This window comes from Phoca vitulina, unplaced genomic scaffold (genome assembly GCF_004348235.1).
Source record: "Phoca vitulina isolate PV1807 unplaced genomic scaffold, GSC_HSeal_1.0 scaffold6, whole genome shotgun sequence".
NCBI lineage: Eukaryota > Metazoa > Chordata > Mammalia > Carnivora > Phocidae > Phoca > Phoca vitulina.
The window spans coordinates 46908256-46935587 of record NW_022589709.1 but is presented as its reverse complement, the minus strand read 5'-3'; the positions used below and the strand labels follow the sequence as shown (position 1 = coordinate 46935587).

The window sequence follows — 27332 nt, the reverse complement described above, 5'->3', positions numbered from 1 at the left end:
AATTCTGTAGAGCTACACCATTTCTCTTGCCAAGTGAATTTTTGATTGTTAAAGATTGATAGCATTTGCAAAAATGAATATTTTCTTCGTTTTCATGAAAAAACATCATGCATGTAATGAAAAGAGAAAGCCTGTACAAATTCAATTGCTCTGTCCATTTAGTTCTTTCCCCATTCCAAAACTGCCAAATGCTTAAAATGAGAATTACTCTGTGGTTACTAAGTACCACAAGAGAGTAGACAGACATCTGTTAAAATTAATCATAGATAAAAAGTATGTCATTAGAAACATCTCCTAACCTCTTCAAATTGAATGACACTTCTTAGATCATGCTTCTCAACCCTTTTTCTACCCTAACACACATGAGGGATATGACATGCTTCTTTCGATAGCAGTATCTCCTGTGGAAGCGTGGTTCATCCCCAAAGTACATAACGGATGAGAGAATTGGAATATTCCTATCGTTTCAAACAAACTGGTGATTCTTACCACTGGCCCTACTGGTGATTCTTACCACAACACACATATCCCACACAACCTGTCCCTCCACTAACTACTCCCAACCCCGTCACATGATTTCACTGACCATGTTGGCAAATCTCACCTCAAAAAAGAGAATTATTTGTGAATTTTTCCTGGAGACACTGTGAAGCCTCAAATTTGCCTGCCAGGGATGATGTCCCCCTACTGCCTGAGAAGAAACCTGGCCCCAAGTAACTCCTTGCAGTTTGTCAAATCTTAGGCCTGACACCAAACCAGTGTCAGAGGCTAGACAAGAAACCCAGGCCTAAGTCAAAGGGTGAACAATAGGATGTTCCACCAAACTTGGAAATATAGGAAGCAAGAGGCAGAATGTAAAGCAGAGACACCGTGGTGGTCCTTGGGAGTAAGAGAACAGACCCCAGAAGAGTCAAGTCCAGAGCACAACTGTTGCTGTGTCCTTGCAATGAACACCACTCCTTAAAGTTCACTTCCTCATAATCTCTTCTTTGTAATATTAAAGGGGCTAATATACTTCTACTATGTTTTCCTCCAGTTAATCAGGTAACAAAAAAGATATCTCTTTATAAATGGAATTAAAAACAATAATCTCTACTCTTTCTCTATGGGTGTAAGACAGTGATTATAAAAAATGTATTGGAAGGGGCATAGAATCAATGGGGGAAATGACATAACAAAAAATTCTGAAGCATCCTCCAAGTGGTGTGCCTGTCCTCCCACCTTTAGAATCTGTGCTGTAGCAGCACGTCATTACCAACAGGGTGATACAGTGGGACAGGGCTGAAAAAAACCTATCCGTAATGCTACCTCTTATGTCCAAGTTCTGTCCCTTGAACAAAATTAATGCTTCCAGGCAGCCAAGATCTATGCTGTAGAAAGAGTGGCAGGGACCACTGCATGGGTGAACAATTAACTCTACTGCCATGATGACTCCATAATTCATCACCAGCAAATCTCCAGTATTTTAACTACCATCTCAGTGCAGAAGATTTTCCAAACCTATCTCTGTAGCCCTATTGTCTCTACCAAGCTCCAAACCTGCTTCTCTAAATTACTGTTTGAAGTTCCTAACAAGATACTTCTCTTTTAAATTGATCACATCCAAAGTTAAACTCATCTTCTCCATCTGTTTATATATAGTACCTGTGCTCACCTTGAATGAAACAGAATTTGAGTCATTTCCTCATTTGCAAAATGGAAAGAATACTTTTCTTGTAATATTGTTGAAAGAATTAGAGTACAATGATTGTTATAATTTCAACTAACTCTCTCACATCCAATAACATATTACCAGTCATGTGCTGGACTCACATTCTCTCCCACATTTGCCAGTTCTTTCTATCCCCCTCCTGCTCTTGGCGGACCATTCAGAACCACAGCAATAGCAGGAACATTTGCTCTAGCTTCAGATACAGGTACTATATATTTCCCATCAGCTCCCCATAGTAGAGGCATCAGGGCCACCAGAAATAAGAATCTCCAGAAGGTTCTGGGGAAAAAGCCCTGCAGTAAAAGATACCATTTGAACACAGATGATTCCAGGGGAGTGGGGAGTGACACTTATCCACCCATGTAGGTAAATCATGGCATGGTCCCTTGCCCCGTGGCATGAGATCACCAAACATAAGACATTTTATTTGGATTCAATTTCTACTGAACAGTAGAAATTTAAAAAAATAAATATTGAATATACAAATATTTAAACTGTGTATACTCTCAAATTAACATTTTCTTTTTTCCTTTTCAGAATCTTTAAAAAACTTAACTACTTTTGATAAATTAGAGTGGCTATTTAACCTAATGGATAATACTATGATCCAAATACATAAAAAAATTAAGAATCATGCAGTAAGAATTTATATACATATACATATACATATGTATATGTATACATACTGTCCACAGAAACAGGGTAGAAGGAAACATGAGTTATAGCTAATGGTAGAAACATTAATAACAATAAGAAGAAGTAACAGATGAAGACTAACTGGTAACAGACAGACAGGAAAAGAAAACCCAAACAAAGCCTTAAAATCTTACTTAAGACTGGAAGCAAACATCCCCATACCTCCTTCAGAAGACCTGAGGGCAACTTTCCTTATAGCATTGTCCTCTAATTAACAATCATTATGGAGTTGTCATGGCAGTAGAGTTAATTGTTCACCCGTGCAGTGGTCCCTGCCACTCTTTCTACAGCATAGATCTTGGCTGCCTGGAAGCATTAATTTTGTTCAATTTTGTCTGCAGCAAAAGTTTTAAACTTTGTGCCACTCATGCCACACAATACTCTAAGATATTTGGCTAGATAAAAATATGAAACCTCTGATAATATTTTCTGAAACATTTTTTTCCCAGTTTGTTGTTTGACTTAATTTTGGTCAAGGGTTTTTTTGGGGGGGGGCGGATTTAGATACTTTTAATTAAAATTTTTTCAAGATTGTATGTATTTATTTGACAGAGCGAGAGAGTGCGCGCGCACGCGCGAGCATACAGCAGGGGGGAGGGGCAGAGGGAGAGGGAGAAGCACAGGCTCCCTGCTGCAGACTCAGGGCTCAATCCCAGGACCCCGAGATCATGACTGAGCCAAAGGCAGATGCTCAACTGACTGAGCCACCCAAAGCACCCCAATCACTACTAATTTTAAAATCTAGAGAATGTTAAACATCACTGTGAATCAAAGAAATATATATTAAAGCAACAATGGGATTTAAATTCTTACTTAAACACATAATATGTGAGGGAATGGATACTCCTACTGCTGATGACAGTAAACTGGTATCACTGTTTCAAAACCAATTTGGCATTAAGTATACATCAAGAATTTGTAAAAAGAAAAAAAAAAAGTTTACACACTTTGACCCAATAATTCCATTACTAGAAGTCTAGCTAAAGAAATTATCCTAAATGCAGAAAAGCTTAATGCACAAAAATTTTTAACCAAAGATTATGTAGAACAATCAAAGAATAAGTAAATAAATAAACTGGCTGGAGTTACAGTGAAATATTTTTGCATTAGTTAATTTCATGTTTGAAAATATAATTCAGAATTTAGTTATAAATCTATTCAATAAGCACTTAAATGACTCCTCTCTGCTTAACTACTGAACTTTAAAATCTGTGAAAATGTCATTACCACATGACCAAATAAAATTACTTCAAATTTAGCTTGTGAAAATTACAAAATCTAACAAAGAAACAGATTTTTACCATTCACATGAACAAACTCTATTACATGCCTATCACTAACAGTTCTAGGACAACTTAGTATATAACTAATAAGGCATATACAACAGGTACTGTCACTCAAAAGTCTAATTATAGCAAATTCTCCACCATCCTTATAAATGAAGGACTTTGCAGTCTGAGAAAGGGGTAAAGACCTTACTGCACTCAATTCTTTCTATAATCTAGCTATCTTATTTGAGATTAAATCTCTTCCTCCAAAGGAAATGGTAGGAAAAAAAAGGAACATGGGCAAGATATCAAAAAGGTTTCTAAAATAGGATTGTTAATTTGCAAACAAGTTTTCCAAGCTACACATAAATAAAAAGTGAATACTTTCTATAGTTCAGTGCTAATTTCTAACTCTTTCTACATATACGTATATGTACATATATAAATTATCTATGTATGTGTGTATAATGTATCATTATTTTAAAAAATCATTTCACAAAAGTCGGCTAATAGAAAAGGTCTAATTTTTTAAAATCTGAATTTAGAGAACAGTTAAAGTGGATATGACTGTTGATACTATAGAAAAGATGTTTTTATCTTGTGAACAGGATTTATCAAGTTACTTTTACATTACATGTGCTAGTTATAATAACATACAATTTAATATTTATAAAACTTTCCAGGAATATATACTATAATGTGTGCCATTTTTTCGTAATGTATGGATAACATTTTATTACGCCTCACAATATTCCTATAAGGGACACAGAGTTATGAACTATGTAGAAATATTATTAGGTGTCTATGCAATGAAAAATCCAACTACCAATAACTGACCATGTCTGTCAGCCTGACCATAATGTCCTATATCTACTTTTCAAACTTAAGTCTATTACCTATTAAAGAACCTGTCTTTTGCACACTATCCTTTCAATATTTCAATAAGATGTGGTGTTGAAAGTGAAAAGCAAGAGAAAGCTGCCATTCAATATGAGAAAACATCCATCCATTCCAACTTTGTGATTAAAACTAATTATTAGCATTTTGCCATCTTCTTACATTTAGCAAGGAAAAAGAAAAAAAAAAGATTCAAGTAAACATAAAGCTTTCAAGTTAATAGATCCCCATCTGTAATTTTAAAATTCTTTCGATTAGGCCCTGAAAAAAAAGAAAAAAAGAAGAAAAAATTCTTTTGGTTAATTCACTATATGTACAAAGGCGGAGGGATGACAGGGTTAGATAATAAAAAAGCTATTCCTAATTTGTTTTGAAATTACATTACTATAATGTACTTTACCTGTTTTATCTCTAGCTCCAGCACCTAAAATGGTAAGTATCCAATATGTATTTTTTTTTTTAAGATTTTATGTTTAAGTAATCTCCACACCCAGGAGCTTGAACTTACAACCCCAAGATCAAGAGTCCCATGCTCCACCAACTGAGCCTGTGAGGTGTCCCTCCAATACATATTTTTTAATGAATGAATCTCTTACCCCATGCATAAGGCTCTTATAGGATCCTTTAGTTTCTTCCATTCAAGGCATTCAAATGAGAAGTGTCAGATACCCCCTTGGATACCTAATTTAGCATTATCATCCTCTTAGTATCCTTAAGATTCACCCTCTCAATAAAATATTATAGTTTGACAACATGAACGTTGGCAAAACAATTCTGTCACACTGATTCAATCCCTATATATAAAAAAAATGATTGTTTTAAAGAAATGTTAATCTATTTAATCACGGGTGGTAGATTTTTGTTTTATTTATTTTTAATAAAATTAATCCTTAAAAGACAATGACTTTCTTCTCTCCTCTTCACTTCCTTTTAAAAGAAAATAAATCAAGGTTAGGGAATAAACAATAGAAAGATGACAGAGGGCTACAAGAGGGGTATTTTGTAAAGAATGGTCTAGCTGCTGCCATTTAGCACTGGTGGGCTGTATGTATCCAAAATGCTACATCCAAAATTTAGTCCCATCTTTTGTGCTTAAATCCCAATGTCAGTAAGAAGACTTAGATACAGAGAACTTAAAGTAGATTAATTTCTCCTACTGGTCTTTTCTAGTCACATTGGATCGAGAAAAGAGATCTCTCTTATTCCTGAGCCACTGTGTAATTCCAGTGTTGACCAATGACACGTATCAATGTCCAAATGTGATTCCTAGGTGATAAAATGCCAGTAGTAGCTGGATCACAGCTAGCTAACAAGTAGCAGAGAACATTCGACAGCTACTGAGAGGCTGCTCATGAGACTGTACGTGGTTTAGCAGTGACACTAGATCAGCCTGATCAAATTTTCAACAGAGCTTATAACCTGGTGCTAAGGAGGTATAAAAAATTAGAAGTCTGTTTCTAACATCACCTTTTTAAAGTTCTTCATCATTAACAGTGAACCTAAAAAACTGATTTAGAGTGTCAAAAGCTGTCTATGCAACCACACAATAACGCTAAAACGCAGCCTTTATTTTAAACACACTAAAATGTCTATTTTTTTATATTCTCAGTATCAGTTTTAAAGAAATAGATACCTGATATATATACAGATACTAAAGATACTAAGTGTTCTAGGGCAGGGATAACTGCATCAGTTAAGGTAGGTACAGGAATGAAAGATTTAACAATTACATGGATACCTGGGCATAAGAAATATGTTACTCTGCTAATGTCTCCTTGATGTCATTTATGATGGACAAGTAATGTTTGGGAATATGATTTGAAATTAAATGATTTGGTATACTTAGAAACAGAAACGCTTGCCTTATATAGACAGACAAGTTGAGGATCAAAATGACTACTATCAATTTGGGGGAACTAAAAAAGGCTAAGACATAAAAATGAGAATTCATAAAAAATTAATTAATCGACAGTTTGTAGAAGCACAATTACTTGTAGAAAATTCATAGTAAAATTTTCCATCCAATCTTCTATCTAAGCTATTTACATTGGGAATACAGTACTGACTCTACTTGATAATAGTACTTACTCCATTTCAATCCAGCTGGAAGATTTCATACTTTATACCCAGGCTCCCACTTGCTTATGGAATCTTGATATACATAGTTTACGTCTTTACTTTCTGTCTGTGTTATCCTTACAGAGAGCAGATTTTCCTTACATTCACCCAGAACACTAATCCTTCCTAATCCTTGCTGACTAACTTGGAAGTCTTCCCATACTCTGCTGTTTTTGTTTTTGTTTTTTAAGATTTTATTTATTTTTTGGGGTGCCGGGGTGGCTCAGTCGTTAAGCCTCTGCCTTCAGCTCAGGTCATGATCCCAGGGTCCTGGGATCGAGCCCCGCATCAGGCTCCCTCCCTCTCTGTCAAATAGAGTCACAGCGAGAAAGGGAACACAAGCAAGGGGAGTGGGAGAGGGAGAAGCAGGCTTCCCGCAGAGCAGGGAGCCCAATGTGGGGTTCAATCCCAGGACCCTGGGATCATGACCTGAGCCGAAGGCAGATGCTCAACCACTGAGTCACCCAGGCACCCCTCTATTTCAATGTTTTAATATCAAAATTAATACCAGACACCAGACTTCTACTTATGCCATGGAGGAGTAAGTGGGACCGAACTTGCCCTCTTTCTTTAAGCAACTTTCTAGAAAACTGGGTATCTTATATGATCAAATTTGAGCGGGATTAAGGTAGCTGGAATTTGTGAGCAGAGTATCAGACAGGAGGGAGCTACACAGGAAAAAAGCTCCAATAATCTGCATAGGAGTCCTTTTGCATAGGTATGAGGCTGGACAAAGAATATTGCTCACATAGGGCTGAGAAACCACTAACTACTCACAGTAGAAAGACCTCAATGAATACCAAGTGCATTCAGTAGAGAACCACGGGTCCCACATCAGAGGTAGAATAAACTAGTCTTAGAGTGAAAGTAGACTTAACCCTAATTTTAACAACCCAAACCAAGCTTGTAACAGTATTATTGTGTAGCCAGATTGATTTGGCTATAAAGTAGTTTTAAGTAAAGATAAGTACAAAAAAAAAAAAAGTGATACTGGGTATCAACTCAGAGATATTAAGATAACATTCAAGTTGGTGAATGACTTGGCCAGTGGGTACAAGGTGTATATGAGAAATCTTTGTACCTTTACTCAATTTTGCTATGAACCTAAAATCGGTCTTTTAAAAAAAGTATTTTTTTAAGGTGATTGCGATGGGTAATGGAGCTTCTTACTTCCTTCTCTGTACTGTTCTGTATTTTGCAAATTTCCTATAATCAAGAAAAAATTATTTTAAAACTTTGTCATGAGCTCATAGCTCCTTCCCCAAGCTTATTGTAAATTATTATCTATATGGAGTATTTTCCTCAAGTACAGATGAACAGTAATAGTTTAATAACGTTATTTCAACATATTATAACCAAGAAAATCTTCCTTCTAAATAATGTAAATTATATATCCAAAGAAATTAAGATGAGTAGAAAATATTTAAAAGATGCCTAATGTTTTCCTGCTGGCTACTAAACACGAAAAATAACTTATTCAGAATTTCTTCCTGGCTTTATCACTCTTATTTTTCTTAATTCTTCCTATTAATTCTCTTTCCTAATCTTTGCATATGCCATTTTGGCATTAGATCTATTGTGCTTTACATCTGTTTTCTTTTCCCATTCACTTTACATTCCCTACTACTTTTTTTAAAAAAGATTTTATTTATTTACCTGAGAGAGAGAGAGCACGAGTGGGGTGAGGGGCAGAGGGAGAAGCAGACCCCCTGCTGAGCAGGGAGCCCGATGTGGGGCTCAATCCTGAGACTCCGGGATCACGACCCAAGGCCGAAGGCAGACACTTAACCGACTAAGCCACCCAGGCGCCCCTACATTCCCTCCTACTTTTTGTACCTTTTTAAAAATGTTTTCCCTTATTCCAACTTCCTTAACCCCAGCCAGATCCCTATGATCATCTACCTATAGTACATTTGGCATTTAGTAATGTCTTTAGTCGGACCTACCTCATTATTGTCATATTTAAAGCATCCACATTAATATGCACCATTAAGCGAGGCTAGCGCTTATGATCCATTTTCCATTTTCCCTAGAGGAATTTTGGAAGAGTTTTTCTCATGACAAATTCCAGCAATGTCTCTAATCTGTAATTCTTAAGGTATAGGCAGAACAGAAAAGAAATGCTTCAGAAGATTAGAGCTACAGACACAAGGACCCAGAACTCTTAATACTACAGGAGCAAGTGGGCAGGTGCTCAAAAGAAAACTGCAACTCAGGAGAGACAAAGGATAATTCTTTCCCTCTGATTTTCAGTGCATATAAATGCATGGTAATTATTTTTTTTAATTCTTTGGAGCTTTTGTTTTTTAAAGTTCCATATAAAATAATCAGAACTACATATTTGGTTTTTTTTCCCAGATCTTAATCTATTTTCTAGCATTAGTTTGAAATATTTAAGACACTTACAGCATTCAGTCTTTCAGACCATTTATTCGCCTCTTTCTTAGGCAACTCTTAAGCATCTATTTTGTGTAAAGTACTGAGAACCAATGAAATATTAATTTAAGACCCACTAATGACAAATGGTCAGAGAATGTATCTTTACACCAAGAAAGAGTTTAACAAATTAGTAACATAAAAATAAATATAAATATCTAATGTTAGAAACATAAACTATTTTCAAACATTCTGAGAAACTTCATAAATAAACGCTGATCACCATCAATAATAGTTTAATAATGTTATTATTAACATTATTTAATATTTAATATTTAATTTTTTTACATAATTCTCTTTTACTTTTAAGCTTATATTAAAATGAGCCTTATTACATACATCTGTAATTGAAAAATATGTTTATCTAGAAGCCATTCCCTATCATATCTCCTAATTAAAATTTAAGTTACCATGAAAAGCTTTAGAATACAGAAATTTATTTTATGTTCAAAAACATAAGCAAAAACCCACTCCTTTTTTAAATATCAGAAAGTGGAAAGTGGAATCGATATTTTTCAAATTTAGATAAACTTAGTTGGATTCTTCAGTTGTATCTAAAATAAATATTTAAAATGTATCTCTACATAAGAAGCCAAAATAATCAATAGATAAAAGAGAAAAACAGCCAAGGGGAGAAAAAAAAACAAACAAACAAGATTAAACACAACATGAACCTCTACAAAATTAATCTCCAGATATTCAATTTCTAATCAATTGCACTAAGAAGCATTTAGCATTCATGGGTACCTAATCAATGAAAAGAAAGTGAGCTAAGAAGTCTGACTTCCTTAAGTCCAGATAGAAATAAATCAAACTAACTCCTTGATTTTAGATAAGCAATCACAGCATAATCAGCATATCTGAAAATAAAATTTAGGAGATAACGAATATATTTAGATTCCTGAATTTATGTCCCAAAAGAATAGACACTCTGAAACACTGCACTAAATCTGATTAAGGTTAGTTTAACAAAAATAAATATAAAATCCTGTGCTTGAATCAAAAAACTTGTACAGGATAGACAAATATAACTTAATAACAGCCCATGTAAAAAGACAGGTTTTAGTTGACTGTAAGTTTATGAATTAATATCATATCTGACTGCCATGCCAAAAGAGCTAATTTTATCTTTAAATGTGTTAATGAAGTATAGAACTAGAAAGGAGAGGTAATATTCCTAGAAAGATAAGGAAGAAAAAAAAAAGACAACTCATGAACAATGGCTGAAAGTGTCAGGATGCATAGCCTGCAAAAAGAAAAGGCCTAAATATTTAATAGGGTGTCAACTATTAGAGGGATTGGTCTAATTTCATATGGCCACAAAGGGTGGAGCTAAAACCAATGGTTAAAGTGAGAAGAAGGCAAATTGTAACTCAATATCACCAAGTGACCATTAGAGCTATCCAAAAATGTTATAGGTTGGGAAAGAACCATTTTGGAATTGGGAAATGTGAGTGTCCAAACAGTAAAAGTACACGTTGAATATGGGGATACTGATGAGGCTTTATTCATTGAACAGAAGTTTGGACCAGATGACCTTTAAAGTAGCTCCCAAGTACAAGATTATATAATCCTATTTTAACTAAAATATGGCCCAGAGCAACTGAACTATTTGGCAGAAGAGTTGAGATTAGGATGTGTGACTCTTAAAGCTTAGACCACTATATCTAGAAAAATACAGCAACATATGATTCAGTATCTTCCTCAAAGAAATTATATATCCAGGAAATATCACTCTGTGACCAAGTAAAGGACAAAGAAGTGGAAGCTCACCTGTCAAGTTGAACCTAAGGTAACTGCTAGCACAACCACCACTCCCACCACTCTGCTCCTACACATAAACATTAAGAAGATAAACTCTTGGGGCGCCTGGGTGGCTCAGTTGGTTAGGCGACTGCCTTCGGCTCAGGTCATGATCCTGGAGTCCCGGGATCGAGTCCCGCATCGGGCTCCCTGCTCAGCGGGGAGTCTGCTTCTCCCTCTGACTCTCCCCCCTCTCATGCTCTATCACTATCTCTCTCAATAAATAAATAAAAAAAAAAACTTTAAAAAAAAAAAAAAAGAAGATAAACTCTTGTTTCTCCACAATATAAGCCTGTGTAGTTCCTATAGATCCATATGGACCAATGCACTAAAGTTACCAAATCAAAAATGTAAAGTATACTTATGGGGAAAATCTAACCCTACCAGTCAAAAATTATTCAACTAACTCCATGTATGTTGGTTTGATGGGTAAAATCAGGGCAAGCAGAGTTCCAATCAATAAAAAGAAAGAGGTCTATCACCATAAGACTCTAAGAGAATAGGCAATTTCTAAACACATTTACTCCTTCCAAATTCCCCCAGATGTTAGCTTTTCAAAGAGCAGAGAATTGCTATATCCCATATTAGTTTAATCCTTTTAACCTAATCCACCCTATAATTAGAAACCATAATTTTTATTCCAAAACAGTTGAAGGGGATAAATTACACTAATATTGACAATTACAAAGCCAGCTAAATAGAAAATGTGTTATAATAGGTTCATGGTGATAAATCAGATTACTATGCCATCTCAATGTTTTCTTGGCATATCAAAATATAATTTATAAAATGTAAGTAAAATATTTAAGCAAAGGTCTGCCTTCCATAATTGGCTTCCCTAAATATCTGCAAAACTAAATGTGTTTGAAAGCAGAATGGTCTGCAGATCCAAACACTGTCAAGTGCATAATCTCTTCCTGTCTTTAAACAGTTCCCTTCTGATTATCCACAGTAATGTACAAGAGAAATACCATGAAAGTGCCAAAACAGCAGATTAACCAAATTTACAGAGCTCTAAGGAGTTTCTTTCTCCTCCCCCAAACACATACACACACAAAGAATTTTAACATCTTCTATAGCAGAGACTGTTAGTCGCCTCCAAGGTCTCTCACCAGAGTAGAAAGAAGCCACATTTTTAGTTGGATGTTATGGTTTCCCAGCTAAAAGATAATGTTCCCCTATTTCCCTTGAAGCTGGGTATGTTCACTTGCCTCAAATTTGGGCAAAGAGATATAGATTGAAGTTGGAAGACTTATACAAGGGGGTACACTCTTCTACGTTCACTTACCCTGCTCTCAGTCTGTAAGGATAATATGAGGGCTCTCAGCCTCCATCTTGAGTCACGAAAATGTGACCCCTTTAGGAATGCCAGATGCAATGCACTGAATGTTTGTGTCCCCCCCCCCCGCCCCCCGCCCCAACAAATTTATGTGTTGAAACCCTACTTCTAGTGTGATGGTATCTAGAGGTGGGGCCTTTGAGAGGTAAGTATGTCAGGAGGGTGGAGTCTTCATAAATGGGATTAATGCCCTGATAAGAAGAGGCCAGAGAGGTAGCTAGCTTTCTTTCCATTGTGTGAGGATATAAAGAGAAGTTGGCAGCCTACCAGGTGAAAGAGGGTCCTCATCAGAACCAGACCAGGCTGGCACTCTGATCTTGGACTTCCAGTCTCCAAAACTGTGTGAAATAAACTTCTGTTTTTGATAAGCTACTCAGTCCATGGTACTTTGTCACAGCAGCCCAAGCCAACCAAAACACCAGAGTCAAGAGGTAGATGGGGTATAGATCCCTGACAACTTCATGGAACTGCCATTGCAGCCCTGGAGTTTCAATCTTCAGACTTATTTCAGAGAAAATAAATTTTATCTTATTATTATTTAGGGTTTTCAGTCTTGTGCAACCTACTCAATTTCTAAACAGTACATATGCTGACAAGTCAGGCCTCCTGTCCAGCCTTCCCATGATACTGACTTCCTCACAACTTGACCCAAACTGCTCTGGGGTCAGACTACAGGGTCAGAAGTAGTCACTGTACAATCTTTGCCTTGGTGTACTTCTTTAGTGTATGTGATTCTGGTGATAACTCCTCCTTTGGACCTGAAACATCAAATCACTTTCTACTCATTCTCCTCCATATCTTAAATCCTTGCTTTGTTTTTCCTACAAGTTTTTTTCCTTCCACCTACCCTTAAACTGTTGACATTTCCTAAGCTTACTTCATGGTCCTCTTCTCATTCTACATGTTTTCCTAAGAATGAGTAGGCCTATCAATAGAAAACAGTCAATGCTTTGCACTACTAAACCTCTATCTGCAATTCAGAATTTGCTGAAAGCTCCAGATGGATTTATTCAACTGTTTACTGGGCATATCCACCTGATTTCCCCCCAGGCAACTTAAAGGCCATATTCCTCTCTCTTCTTCCTTTTTAATTTTTTTTTAAGATTTTATTTATTTATTTGAGAGAGAAAGAGCACAAGTAGGGGGAGTGGCAGGGAGAGGGAAAAGGAGAAGCAGACTCCCCGCTGAGCAGGGAGCCCGATTCAGGGCTCGATCCCAGGCCCCTGAGATCATGACCTGAGCCAAGTCACTTAACTGACTGAGCCACCCAGGCGCCCCTCTTCTTCCTCTTTAATGACATATATCCATTCACCTCTCCAAACCAAATATCTGATGGTCATTCCTCAATTCCTTACTTTTGTCTGATATGCAATCAGTCACTAAATATTCTAGATCTTGAAGTCTATGACTCATATCTATCTTCTCTGGCAATGCCCTCCCTGCCAGTTTCCCAGATTACCACAATAGTATTTGAACTGGTCTTTCTTTCCCCTATCCTCACTCCTCTCCACAGTGATATCAAAAGATCATTATAAGGATTCATTCTCTTAAAGTTGCTTCCCTGATCATCAGTGGATTCTCATACCTTGAGGATAAAGGCCAGATACCTAAACATGGCAAACATGGCCTGGCCAGATTTGCTATCCCAACTAACCTAGCACACCCATGTGGAAGCCAAATGGAAGACCTCTCTGAATGGATAGCATTGCTTCACAGCTACCTGTCTTTGCACAATGCCACTGCATGGACTTCTTCCCTCCTATTAAATCAGAAAAATGGTTCCTCCTCCTTGAAAAGTCTAATCCAATGTATCTTAACTGTGAAACCTTTCCTGACCGCCATCTTCTCTCTAAATTTTCCTTCCCCTCTCTCTGTTGACAACATTGTACCTTTGTTATAGAAATTATGCAAATAGGGGCCCATGGCTCAGTCAGTTAAGTGTCCGACTCTTGATTATGGCTCAGGTTATGATCTCAGAGTTGTGAGTTCGAGCCCCACATCAGGCTCCATACTGGGCATGGAGCTTGCTTAAGATTCTCTCTCTCCATCTCCCTCTGCTCTTCCCCGCTCCCTCTCTTCACTCTCTCTCTAAAAAAAAAAAAAAAAGAAAAGGAAAGGAAAAATAAATTATGCAAATAAATAATTACCACAGAATACTGTATTTAGGTTTTCTTTTAGAATTTGAGACTGGAAAAATATTATTAGTCATCTTTGCATCTCTAGCATGTCTCTGGCATCTGGTAGGTGTTAGTAGAAGGAAGAAGGGAAGGAAAGAAGGCAGGAAGGGAGGGAGGGAGGTGAAAGGAAAAGGAAAAAGAGAAGGGAAAGAAAGAAAAGGAAAGGAGAAAAGTCCATCTGATTAATCCTCACAATAAGTCAAAGACAAAAATTATACCCAGGAGGATTTCAAAATTTATTCAAGTTCACTCAGTCATTGAAATATAGGATAAAAAAGTATGACTTTCCCTCTGTTTCTCAAGTTTATTTCAGTCTCAGTATAGTATTCTTCCTTTCAAGTCTACTCTCCTTTCCCCCAATATTCCAATACTTTCCACTTTTGGTAACAGAGGCAGGTAATTTGTTTATAAAATTAATGTGCCCTCAAAGCACAAAAAGCTGCCTATCAAACTTCTCGTTTCTGTTCTGGCAAGTAAGAAACTTAGAAGTCTTCACTCCATCTTAACAAGTTGAACAAAGTGAAAAATCAGCAACTCTGCTTAGATCTGTAAGAGAGGAGAGGTCACAGAGCAAACTATTGCCCACCAAACTGTAGAGACAGACAGGCAGATAGAGAAAAATACTACTGATCAGAGCAGAAGCCCCTGAGGAGGAACCTACTCAGGAACCAAGCCTGCGTAGGAAAACCTGAACTGTAACTGACAAATTGCTAGAGGCTCAGAGTGGACAAATCTGAGATAAAGACTCCAGAGAAGCCAGTCATAGGGGGCTCCCACTCTATGGTAAGTTTTATTTCCGTGAGCCCAACCTGTTTCTCACAGTGAATATCAGAGAAAAATCCCCTCATGCTTCTGGCATGGGAGGGAAGGGGAAAAACAACCATTTTTAAATACACTAGAGGATTCAATTTTTCTTTTCTTTTCTTTTCTTTTCTTTTTTAACATTTTACTTTTAAGTAATCTCTACACCCAATGTGGGGCTCAAATTTATAATCCCGAGATCAAGAATTGCATGCTCTACTGACTGAGCCAGTCAGGTGCCCCTATTTTCCTTTAAAAGGCCTGTTCTCAGGAGAAACTATTTTGCTAGAGCCTAAACTGCTGGAGTTTCATCAGAGCCTAACATACCTGGAGTAAATGACATGCACAACTCCAGCCAGCTCTAGCCCTCCTTCCATGTGGGGGAAGGGAAATACAAACTCCAGCCTCCTCTAGGCATCCTGCACCAGCTAAGGGGGCAATCATCCCGAGAAGCACTGGGGACGTTCATAGTCCAGAGGCACAGGCTCACCAAAAGACGAAGACCTACAACAAGTCTCCACCCTCCCATCTGCCTTCACACATCTTTCCACTATATTACTAAACACCTATTTACTACAGTTCTTTACACCCAACACACCATGTCCACCTTTAAACAGAAAGTCACAAGGCATAGCAAAGGCAAAAAACACATTTGAAGAAACCAAACAAGCATCAGAACCAAAGTCTGATATGGTAAGAATGTTGGAATTAGCAGGCCAGAAATTTTTTAAAAATATGATTATGTGTTGGGGCGCCTGGGTGGCTCAGTCGGTTAAGCGTCTGCCTTCGGCTCAGGTCATGATCCCAGGGTCCTGGGATCGAGCCCCGCATCAGGCTCTCTGCTCGGCGGGAAGCCTGCTTCTCCCTCTCCCACTGCCCCTGCTTGTGTTCCCTCTTTCGCTGTGTTTCTCTCTGTCAAATAAATAAAATCTTTAAAAAAAAAAAATTATATGTTAATAAAAAAAATGTGATTACTATGCTGAGGGCTTTAATGGAAATAGTAGACAGCATGCAAAAATGGATGGTTAATGTAAACTAACCATATTATTGCTAGAAACTTCTCTTTTTACCTTGATTAAAAGAGGCTTATTTGGCATATTTTCTTACTTAATAGTTTTTTCTTTCAACGGAATTTATTTTACACTGTTTTTAGTTTATGCTAAGTGATATAATATTTATCTTTGAAAAGATTCCAAAGATTATGTAATTTAAAGGAAAATTTAATAAAAGAATATCAAGTGCATAAAAGTAACATTTTTAAAACCAATCCATGTGCTCTATGGACAAATATTTCCTAATGATGTTATGAAAAAAAAGTGTCAATAAAAGGAAACGGTGTATAGGCAGAATCTGACTTGCAAATGTCAATCGTGCAACTCTGCCACATCTGAGAGATTCAAGCCCCTAGCTAGGCTAACTGCCAAGATTCCAGCTCCCTTTTGTGCAGTTCTTGTTAAACATTCCCCTACAGTTCCCTTTTCTACCATCTACTCTCCAACTTACTCTACTCTACCTCACTCTTTTCAGGCCAATTTGACACCATCCCAAATCTATTTCAGCTCCCTTGAACTCCCATCCTTCCTATTCTAGGTGCCCAAGATTCTCCATCTCTAGAATGATCTTTCATATATCTGTCTCCAGGTGCAGTTACTTCACCCATTTCCCTGACTTCCATAAGCCCATATCTCCTTCCTGTCATAGCTGCAGAAATCACTCATTCTCCTATTGACAGCACCACTACCACAGGAGGTAAAGAATATCTTCTCACTGTCAATGAGCTGGGAGAAGAAATGGAAACACTCCCAGTTGTTTAGGGGCACGGAAGTCAGAAAGAAAAAAAAAAAGAAGGGGAACGTTCTCCTGGTCATGGGAATTGCTTGTAAAGCTGAATAGATTCTCTAAATTTTAGATTTACAGTTGGAACTCACATCTTCAAAAACAATGGGAAACCATAATATTGTTAGTTCTGTAATTCAACTATATTATATTATGGGTACCATCTGGGAATGTAATTACAATTTATAATATTTTCGGGGCGCCTGGGTGGCTCAGTTGGTTAAGCGTCTGCCTTGGGCTCAGGTCATGATCCCAGGGTCCTGGGATGGAGGCCAGCTTGGGGCTCCCTGCTCAGTGGGGAGTCTGCTTGTCCCTCTCCCTCTGCCCCATCACTCCCTCTGCCTCTGCCCCTACCGCTCCCTCTAGTGCGCTTGCGCGCTCTCTCTCTCTCAAATAAATAAATAAAATCTTAAAAAAAATTTTATAATATTTTCTCTTTAGAGATATTTCTCTGTATCAAACAAGCCAATTTACAAACCATGTTTTGAAAGACAACCTAAACAATGGGGGCAATATGGTGAGTTATTCATTCATATTTTCCTATACTACTAAATAAAAAGTATGGAGAGATAAAACTGTAAGCCGCTGAAGAGTAGGTGCCTTGTATGTCTTGGTCAGCATTTTATCCTGTACCTAGCATTTGAGACACTTTAAGAAAGATGGGGGGAGGGGCACCTGGATGGCTCAGTCAGCCAAGCGTCTGCCTTCAGCTCAGATCATGATCTTGGGGTCTTAGGATCAAGTCCTGTGTCACACTCCCTGCTCAGCAGAGAGCCTGCTGCTTCCTCACCCTCTGCCCCTTCCCCCCCACTCATGCACGCTCTCTCTCTCTCTCTCAAATGAATAAATAAATAAATAATCTTAAAAAAAAAAAAAAAGAAAGATTGGGGGAGATTGGGAATGAGGAAAAGTCCAACATCCCCAAGAGTCCTCATCCATGATGAACTTCTGCCTAAGATTAGTTAAGGGAGAATGTAGGACACTTCAGAGATCTAGAAGAAAGGAGCCTTCTTTTTTTTTTTTTGAGATTTTATTTATTTATTTGAGAGAGAGAGAATGAGAGAGAAAGAACACATGAGAGGGGATACGGTCAGAGGGCAAAGCAGACTCCCTGCCGAGCAGGGAGCCCGATGCGGGACTCGATCCAGGGATTCCAGGATCATGACCTGAGCCGAAGGCAGTCACTTAACCAACTGAGCCACCCAGGCACCCCAGAAAGGAGCCTTCTTTATCCTTCACATTATAGGACATAAGTGGGGCTTCCTTTTTAAATAATCCTAACTTATCCTTGGCTAAAATCCCATCTACCCAGGACAGGCTGTCAAAAATTACATCTGTCCAGTTGAAACTTGAGATCTTAAGTCATCTTTCACTGGTAACACTACAAGATAATGTGATAAATGCTTTCAATTTTAACCAGTCAGAAAAATAAAGTCAAGGGCTGATAACATTTTTCTATATAAAACTGAGGAGCAAGGGAGAAAGAAGACTAGCTATAGTACAAAACCTTTCACATTAAATCATTCAGAGTGATTGTTTTTGGTTCCACTTCTTCTCGCATTCACTCAAATAGTTATATCCTTTTTTATTATTTTTTATTTTTTAAAGATTTTATTTATTTATTAGACAGAGAGAGAGACAGCGAGAGAGGGAACACAAGCAGGGGGAGTGGGAGAGGGAGAAGCCGACTCCTCGCTGAGCAGGGAACCTGATGCGGGGCTCGATCCCAGGACCCTGAGATCATGACGTGAGCCCAAGGAAGACGCTTAACCAACTGAGCCACCCAGGTGCCCCCACCAATAGTTATATTCTTAAGTATGTTTTTATTACAATAGACTTTGACAGCTTTATTGGAATTTACAACCTAGTATTTATTTACATGGAATGCTTCATTAATATCATTTGCCTGATCTTCTATTTTAATTAGATTAACATCATTTGAAATAAAACCAGTTTCAAGAAATAAAGCACAAAAAAGTAAATATGATATTAACAGCCACGATTACTGGCCCAAATGTTTTTAATCTTATTGTCTCTTGAAGTACTTAGAAAGAGATTTTGAATAATAAAGTGAAACAAGACATAAGGTCCCAGTGCTGCTTCTATTGTTCTGGAGACCACTAAACATTCTTAAAGAAGAAATACAGTTCTCAAAATAGGCACGATAAAACATTGAGTTATAATATTATATTGTTTTAAGTATAAATCCCTTAAATCCAGTAATAATTACTCAAATAATTACTCAAATGATACATTAAGATGATAGAGAAAATGTATCAAAAGAACATTGACATTATAAAAATATAACCATAATTACTTGCCCCTCAAGTAAAATAATTTATTTAAAATATCATCTATATATTTGTCAGAAAAATAAGTTCTTCATACTCTGTTTTATATTCCAATCGATTTTTATTTTCAATTTCTTTTTCCAAACACTGTATCTCCTCAAAAGTTTAAGATGATACCAGGAAATTTACATGACTATTTAAAATAATCAAACTATGGCTAGCATAGGATTATGAACTACGAAGATAATACACATAAAGTAAAAAATTTTTAATATAAAATACCAACCATAAAAATCAGATTATAGTCAAAATAAATTTTAAGATTTTTTTAGCATACTAACCTTAATTCTTCCGTGTTATATGCAAACAATAAAATAGGTGGCCTAATATAGTATGCAATGTTGTGTATCTACAGGTATTTAATAAATATTTTTTATCTGGATGTTCTACCTACTCCACATTTCTTAATTTATACCAGTTTTTTTTTAATGGCACAATTTGCTCAAAACAAAATGGTAAGTCAATGAACACAAAAAGTTATTCTATTTTTCATAAGTAGCTCATTTCCAGCAATAAGGAAGGGTTGATGGTTAGCAAAGGGAGTAGGAGGAAAAAAGTCATTCATTTAAACTGTTCAGCCTTTTGCCAAGTTCCAATAAAATAATAAATGACAAACTCCATAGTGCAACTTATAAAAAAAATGAAATAGCCATGGTTGAGAGTAGGATCTAACAAATCTTTACAACTTTAGTCTTCCAGGAATAAACTCAAGGAATAATAAAGCAAAGGGAGCATTGACACATAATTTAAGCTTCTAGGATTTGGCAAAAGAATTCTGCTTTAATAGGTTTAGGTACTTAGATTGACACTGGCATCCTTTAGTTTAGCCAACTAAACTAACATAACACTTTGTTAGTTACAAAGTCCTTGTTCATGATGCACTGAGACTGAGAAAGATTCAAGATCAAAACAGAAAAAATATTCCAACAGTCCAATAATTGCTAAGTATAACCATGTAAGACGTAGTGCCCATCTTTCTTACTGAATGTTCAATGCAACTACTTTGGATAGCCATTCTGGAATTCCCACATGGTTAAAAAAAGGAAGAAAAGAAAAAAAAAATCCACTGAAAAAATCACTAAGAACTCCCAGGCAGCTCCCTGGTGCCACTAGTTTTGCCTAAGATGGCAGCAGGACAGGGAGTTAAAATGATAATCCTACCATCACAGATTCACACTCGCCCTATAATCTTGGTCTCACAGCCCTGTCCATGTCCAACTCACTCTCAATAAAAGTGGTGGGGGAAAAAAAAGATACATTCCTTGACCTCAGCAAGCGTCTTTCTGTTCCCCTGAGTTACTTTTTTTTTAAATTTTATTTTATTATGTTATGTTAATCACCATACATTACATCATTAGTTTTGGATGTAGTGTTCCATGATTCATTGTTTGCATATAACACCCAGTGCTCCATACAATACGTGCCCTCTTTAATACCCATCACCAGGCTAACCCATCCCCCCACCCCCTCCCCTCTAGAACCCTCAGTTTGTTTCTCAGAGTCCATAGTCTCTCATGGTTCATCTCCCCCTCCGATTCCCCCCCTTCATTTTTCCCTTCCTACTATCTTCTTTTTTTTTTTTTTTTTAACATATCATGTATTATTAGTTTCAGAGGTACAGGTCTGTGATTCAACAGTCTGACACAATTCACAGCGCTCACCATAGCCCATACCCTCACCAATGTCTACCACCCACTCAACACCCAAAGAACAAATAATCCAATCAAGAAATGGGCAGAAGACATGAACAGACATTTTTCCAAAGAAGACATCCAAATGGCCAAGAGACACATGAAAAAGTGCTCAACATCAGTCAGCATCAGGGAAATCCAAATCAAAACCTCAATGAGATACCACCTCACACTAGTCAGAATGGCTAAAATTAACAAGTCAGGAAATGACAGATGTTGGTGAGGATACAGACAAAGGGGAACCCTCCCCTGGGCTATTTCTAAGCAAGATACATACAAAACAGAAAGCCAAAAAATGATTAATCCAATGGGTCAGTAAAAAATAAGAATATTTAAATAAGTAAAAAGAAGGGTGAGTTTAAAAAGAAGAGTAATAAGTAGGTTTTTTCCCCCAACTGTTACTCTCCAATCTATTGGAGTTTCACTATAGGCTTTAAAAACAAGTTTAGAGGGGCGCCTGAGTGGCTCAGTCATTAGGCGTCTGCCTTCGGCTCAGGTCATGATCCCAGGGTCCTGGGATCAAGCCCCGCATCGGGCTCCCCGCTCCACGGGACGCCTGCTTCTCCCTCTCCCACTCCCCCTGCTTGTGTTCCCTCTTTTGCCTTGTCTCTCTCTGTCAAATAAATAAATAAAATCTTTAAATAAAAATAAAAAATAAAAAGTTTAGAAAAAAGAATTACAATTTTATGGGAAGAACTGCAACAAAAACAATAAAAATTTCTCAGAGATCATATTTTGCCTTACAACATTGAACCATCTAGTAACCCCACATCACTTGGGGTTGCTGTGACAATTACAGATCATCTACGTAAAGTGCCTAGCACAATGCCTGGCACATTGTGGTTAAAACAGTAACCACCGTTACTGTGGTTAAGTACTTTGGATGTACTGATAAACAGATAAACTTGACTACATTATGAAAATATAGTTCATTCTCCTTCAAGCAAGACTTAAGGCAGAAATATAACCCTCCAAGATGTAAAAGCCTTCAAGATTTCTAAAGTAAAACAGAATAATATGGTGGTAAATTCAATTGGCCTGATTATATCCAATCTAGCAGCACCTTCAGCTGAGACCTATATGGGCACAAATAAAATACCTCATGCATAGGATGAAAGGAAAAATCTGCCATAGATGAAGCTTTACTAAAGTCCCTGGCATAGCTGGGCTCAGGATTTCAGAATTCATAGCGTCCTGGGTCTCCCTACTCCTGAGTCTCCCCACCTCCAACCTTCCAACCCTATATGTGCAGCCAGACAAAGCCAGAGGAATAGTTTATGAAAAATATTTCCTGGAGCAATCAGGGAAAGAGGATTCTACAGAAATACTGAACACTAAAAGAGCCCAATCTAATTCTAAAGTCTTTGCATTTCAAGTCTCTCCCGGGTCAGTGTGAACAAAATTATTTTCTTTATTAAGCATCTACTAAGTGCCAAACACTGTGCTAAATGATTCCAGTAGGGATGCCTGGGTGGCTCAGTCAGTAGTCTGCCTTAGACTCAGACGTGGTCCTGGGATTGAGTCCCACTTTGGGCTCTTTGCTCAGCAGGGAGCCTGCTTCTCCCTCTGTCTGCTGTTCCTTCTGCCTGTGTGTGCTCTCTCTGACAAATAAATAAATAAAATCTTTTAAAAAAATAAAATAAAATAAAAATAAATAAACGATTCCACTAAAGATGTCTCAAATGAAAAACAACTTTTTGACTAGGCTAATGAGGCTTTTTATTTTAGTTGTATCAGGACAAGCCCTCCAAAATACAAAAGTACTAAGGCATTAGATATTCTTGTCACTTCATCCTACCATTGGCCTCCAACGAAACTCTGGATTTAACCTAATTATCTACTGCAGCAACTCTCAGGGTCTTTGACATTATAATGTGCATTATAAATCTCTAAAAAGAGATATAGTATTACCATTTCATAAACCCATCTGACCCCTGAACCCTTTTCTCCTAGAACTCCAATTTACATAGTAATTAATGGTTTCACAGAGGATTAAAACTTAATTGTATCATTAATAGGGATGATCAGAAATAAAGATATATGAGACTAATATAGCAAACATTGAAAGAAATCAATATAATTAATTTTTTAATAATAATGAAAGATTTTAAGTATTTAGAGGAGGACAAAAGCTATAGAAAGATTCTTCCTACTACTCACTCCTACTTATATACAGGGTTTTCACGAAAAGCAATAGAAGCAAAGCAATGAAAGTTCTAAAATAGGAATCTGAAAATACAAAGTATATGAAACATAATGCCAATAAGTTCTGAACAAATGCAGGAATGCTATTTTTTTTAACTGAGGTTATCATTTTATTCTTTCATCCAACCTTTTGAGCCTGAGCTCTCTGGTGCTCAATCCCAGTAGTAAGAACCCCTTATGTCACATGACCCAAATGCCAATTCAAACTGGGTCACTACATTTTCTGTCATTTTATTATAGGAGGATAGATCACTTATTTTTTGTCTCTTTCCATTACATCCCCTTAAACAGCCACAAATATATCTTCATAGCCGTTAGCCAACTAAGAGATCTGTGACCTACTCCAAGCTGCCATTAACATCTCATATTGAACTACTAGACTAAAGAACTTTGATTTCTCATGCTATGACTAAACCTTAATGTACCCAGGCTCTAATAATCAAGAATAAGATCAGATATTTATACACAGTCCCTACTATTTACTACTACAGACAAGCTGGTCATTTTAATGAGAGATTTTTGGATTTTTCTCTCCCCCTCTTTTCCCCCCAAATTTCTTATTCAGTATTCTTTGCATGTGACTACTTTATTAAAGTGGTTCAATATTTAATTAAGGATTAAATGGTAAAGCAGTTTGCCCATTAAACTATAAAAACCTTTAGTGTTTACACAGCTTTTTAAAATTAATTAAATAACTTAATAGAAGTTTAAAAACTAGATTTAAAAGTGAGCTGTGAGAACATACAAGTTATTTTGATGATAGTAAGCCAAGACAAAACATAAGCACCAGTAATGATAGAATATACACATAGTGCCAGCAACCAAAGGAGATCCCCAAAGCTCAGGCATCCTGAATCATAATCTGCAATGTCCATCAGCTGAGCACACAGAACTTGGCACTGATATAGTGACTCTTGGAACAGGAGAAGCACGTCAGGTTATCTAAGGAGGCCCAGAAGGAAACACAATACATATTTGCAGGAAAAGAGCTCAAAATGAGTATTTTTAAATTAAATTGTTTAAATTCAATTCCTCTTTCACTTAATTGTTAAATATTGAGTCTGAGCCTTGTGTTTATTTTCCTAGTGATAGAAAACATTGGATTTCTCTTAAGAGAAAAAAATCCCCAAAGGAGCCTAATAAAGTCATCTCATTTCAGATTATCTTTCAGTTTATTCTATTATTTTTTTAAGATTTTATTTATTTATTTGAGAGACAGAGCATGAGCGGGGCGAGGGGCACAGGGAGAGGGAGAAGCAGACTCCCCACTGAGCAGGGAGCCTAATGCGGGGTTCAATTCCAGGACCCCAGGATCATCACCTGAGCAGAAGGCAGAGGCTAATCGACTGAGCCACCCAGGCCCCTTTCAGTTTATTTTAAATAAGTAAGTTTTGTGTTGTTGTTTTTAATCCACAGATCCAGAATTTGGTGTCAAGTTTTTCCTAGTACCCATTGACAAATTCTACATTTTGTTTATTATATTTTATTATATTTTCTTGTATAGTAAATACACTGTGGTAGAGCTGAAAATATGTGCTTCCTAAAATGAATAAATGCCAAGAGTACTGGCTATGGAGCTTTCCTGCTGCTTTAGTTTCTTGGACATGTGAACAGAAAACTGAGAGCTGAGGCAGTGAGTGACTATCCAAGCCAGACAAAAAGCCAGGCAATCTGAGCCAAGTGGAATGTTCACATGACCACTATTGTCACAAAGCAGCACTGGTATTTGTGTTACCCAAGTAATGGGGTGGAGGGCTGGGGATTCTCCTTAGTCATCTGGTGCTCTGAGTTCTCCTTTCTGAATCCTTCCACTGTGGTATATAATTAATGATGGCATGATTACAATGTGTGAAGGGTATGTTAGGCTTTCACGATCTCCAGTTCACTAACTCCTGTGAAAACTGTAATCTTACATATGCTTTCCCAGTTACCTACAGGTCTTACGAGATACCATCACCAGCTTCCAGTTCCCTGCCATACCACCACTGTTCAGCTTTACTACTTACATTACATAATGTTTTTCAGGTTTTATATGCACACACACATACACACACACAATTTAGTATTTAAAAACCATAAACACATTAAGACAATTAAATGTATCCTAATTAGATTCAACTAATCAACAACTCTGAAAACCAATTTTATTTAAAACCACTGCCTTTTACTTCAGAATTTTTCTAAGTCAGTCCTTCTTTCAGTTCCTTCATCTTATTCCTGACTTTTATACTGCCAAACTATAGGGAAAATCTTTAAATTATTTGACCATAAATGCTCTTACCAAGTAAAACTTAAAAGTACTAAAACATTCTAAATTGGACGTGCTGGGAACCAAACATACCCATGATGAATCTGTGCTGTAATTTAGAGACAAACTGACTTGTTTCAAATCAATATTACTTACAGCTCCAGCCTCTACATCTTTGCTTGAGATATTCCCCTGTCCTTTTCCCTTCTTCTATACATGGTCAACACAGCCTCCTGAAATTATTTCAATCCCCAGTTCTGTGCAGTTATTTTCAGATGATTCTACTCTACAGATATGTACTCACCCATCCCAGAATACATAGCTTACAGTCCACATCACTTACATTATATATTAATATTACACCTCATATTATTACCTTATACTACTCTTCAACTTTTCACATATCACAGCTTTCCATCTATCTATACTATAACCTTTCTGAAGGCAAGGAACATTGCTTTTCCTTCTTTGAAACCTGCACTAATCTTCAATAGAATAAGCACTCAAATTATTTCACAGAATAATAAAGTTTCATAGCTGAACCTGCAAATCTTTCATTGCAGATAAAAGAGGAAGCCTAGAAAGGTGAAATTACTTGTCCAAGGTTATTCAACTGGGAACTGAATCAGGGCAAGAACCCAAGTGCATGAATCTAATTTAGTGTTCTTTGTTTTAGCCCATGTTAAAAGAAAGAAATTGTGCTAAAATACACTTGTTCACTTTCCAGTTTCAATAAATACAAAAAGCTAACCTGTGTGTATAACCAAGAACCTTTCATTGCCTCAAAATCACCATTTACTTCAATATTAATCCATGGCCCATCCTGAGAATGATGGTGATGATTATTATACATATTAAAATACATATGATATGTAAGTGATTTGGTTAAATGTCCAGTGACCCAGAACAGCCTTTATTTTGTGTAACTTACTTCCTTTTTAAAGCATTATGTTGGTGGGGAGGGTGGGTTGGGGACTCAAACTAAATAGTCCAGTTTTACCCAAGTTCTAGTTAACCAGGATTTTATCTAAATAACAATAAAGAGTTCATTGACTCCCTCTGAATCTTACTGTTCAAGAAGTCTTCTACAATTTGTTTATGGAATAATTAAAAAAAAAAACAAAACCCAGCTACTTGATAGTCTGATTAACCTAAACTTTCCTTCAGAGACTCTTCTATCATCTGCCTAAGTCCTCAAGGGAAGTGGGGCCATTTAGATGCACAAGAGAACAGCTGGAGCATGAAGTGACAGATTTACTTTAAGAGATTAGCCCCAAGAGGAGAAGTGCTTAGTTCTCAGTTAACTTTGTGTATCCTAACATAAGAAAATTCCAGGGAAACAAAATTATAAATATGGAAATTTCCACAAACTAATCACTGGATAATTCTAGGGCTCTATGAACCACAACAGAGATGATTCTGCCAAAAATGCCTTCCACTGGTATTAAACTAATTTCATCTGAGAGGTAACAGCACAGTGATGATCAAATGAAAAATTTCTATTAAGTTATTAGAAAAAACGTCTACATCTCCAGTCAGACTTCTTTTACTAAAAGGTAAGTGTTATAGATTAAATAGTAACCCCCTCCCTAAAAGTTATGTTGGAATTCTAGCCCCAGTACTTCAGAATATGACCCTACTTGGAAACAAGGTTGTTGCAGATATAATTTGTTAAAATGAAGGCCCCAATTCAATATGACTGGCATCCTTATAAGAAGAGGAAATCTGGACAGAGAGGCACATGTAGAAGGAAGA

General features: G+C 36.9%; 1 protein-coding gene across 4 annotated transcripts in view; it reads right to left on the bottom strand.

The window, feature by feature from the left end:
- Nucleotides 1-27332, bottom strand: part of SSBP2 (single stranded DNA binding protein 2) — a 286517-nt gene that overhangs the window by 211555 nt on the left and 47630 nt on the right. The gene's annotated exons all lie outside the window — the stretch shown is intronic.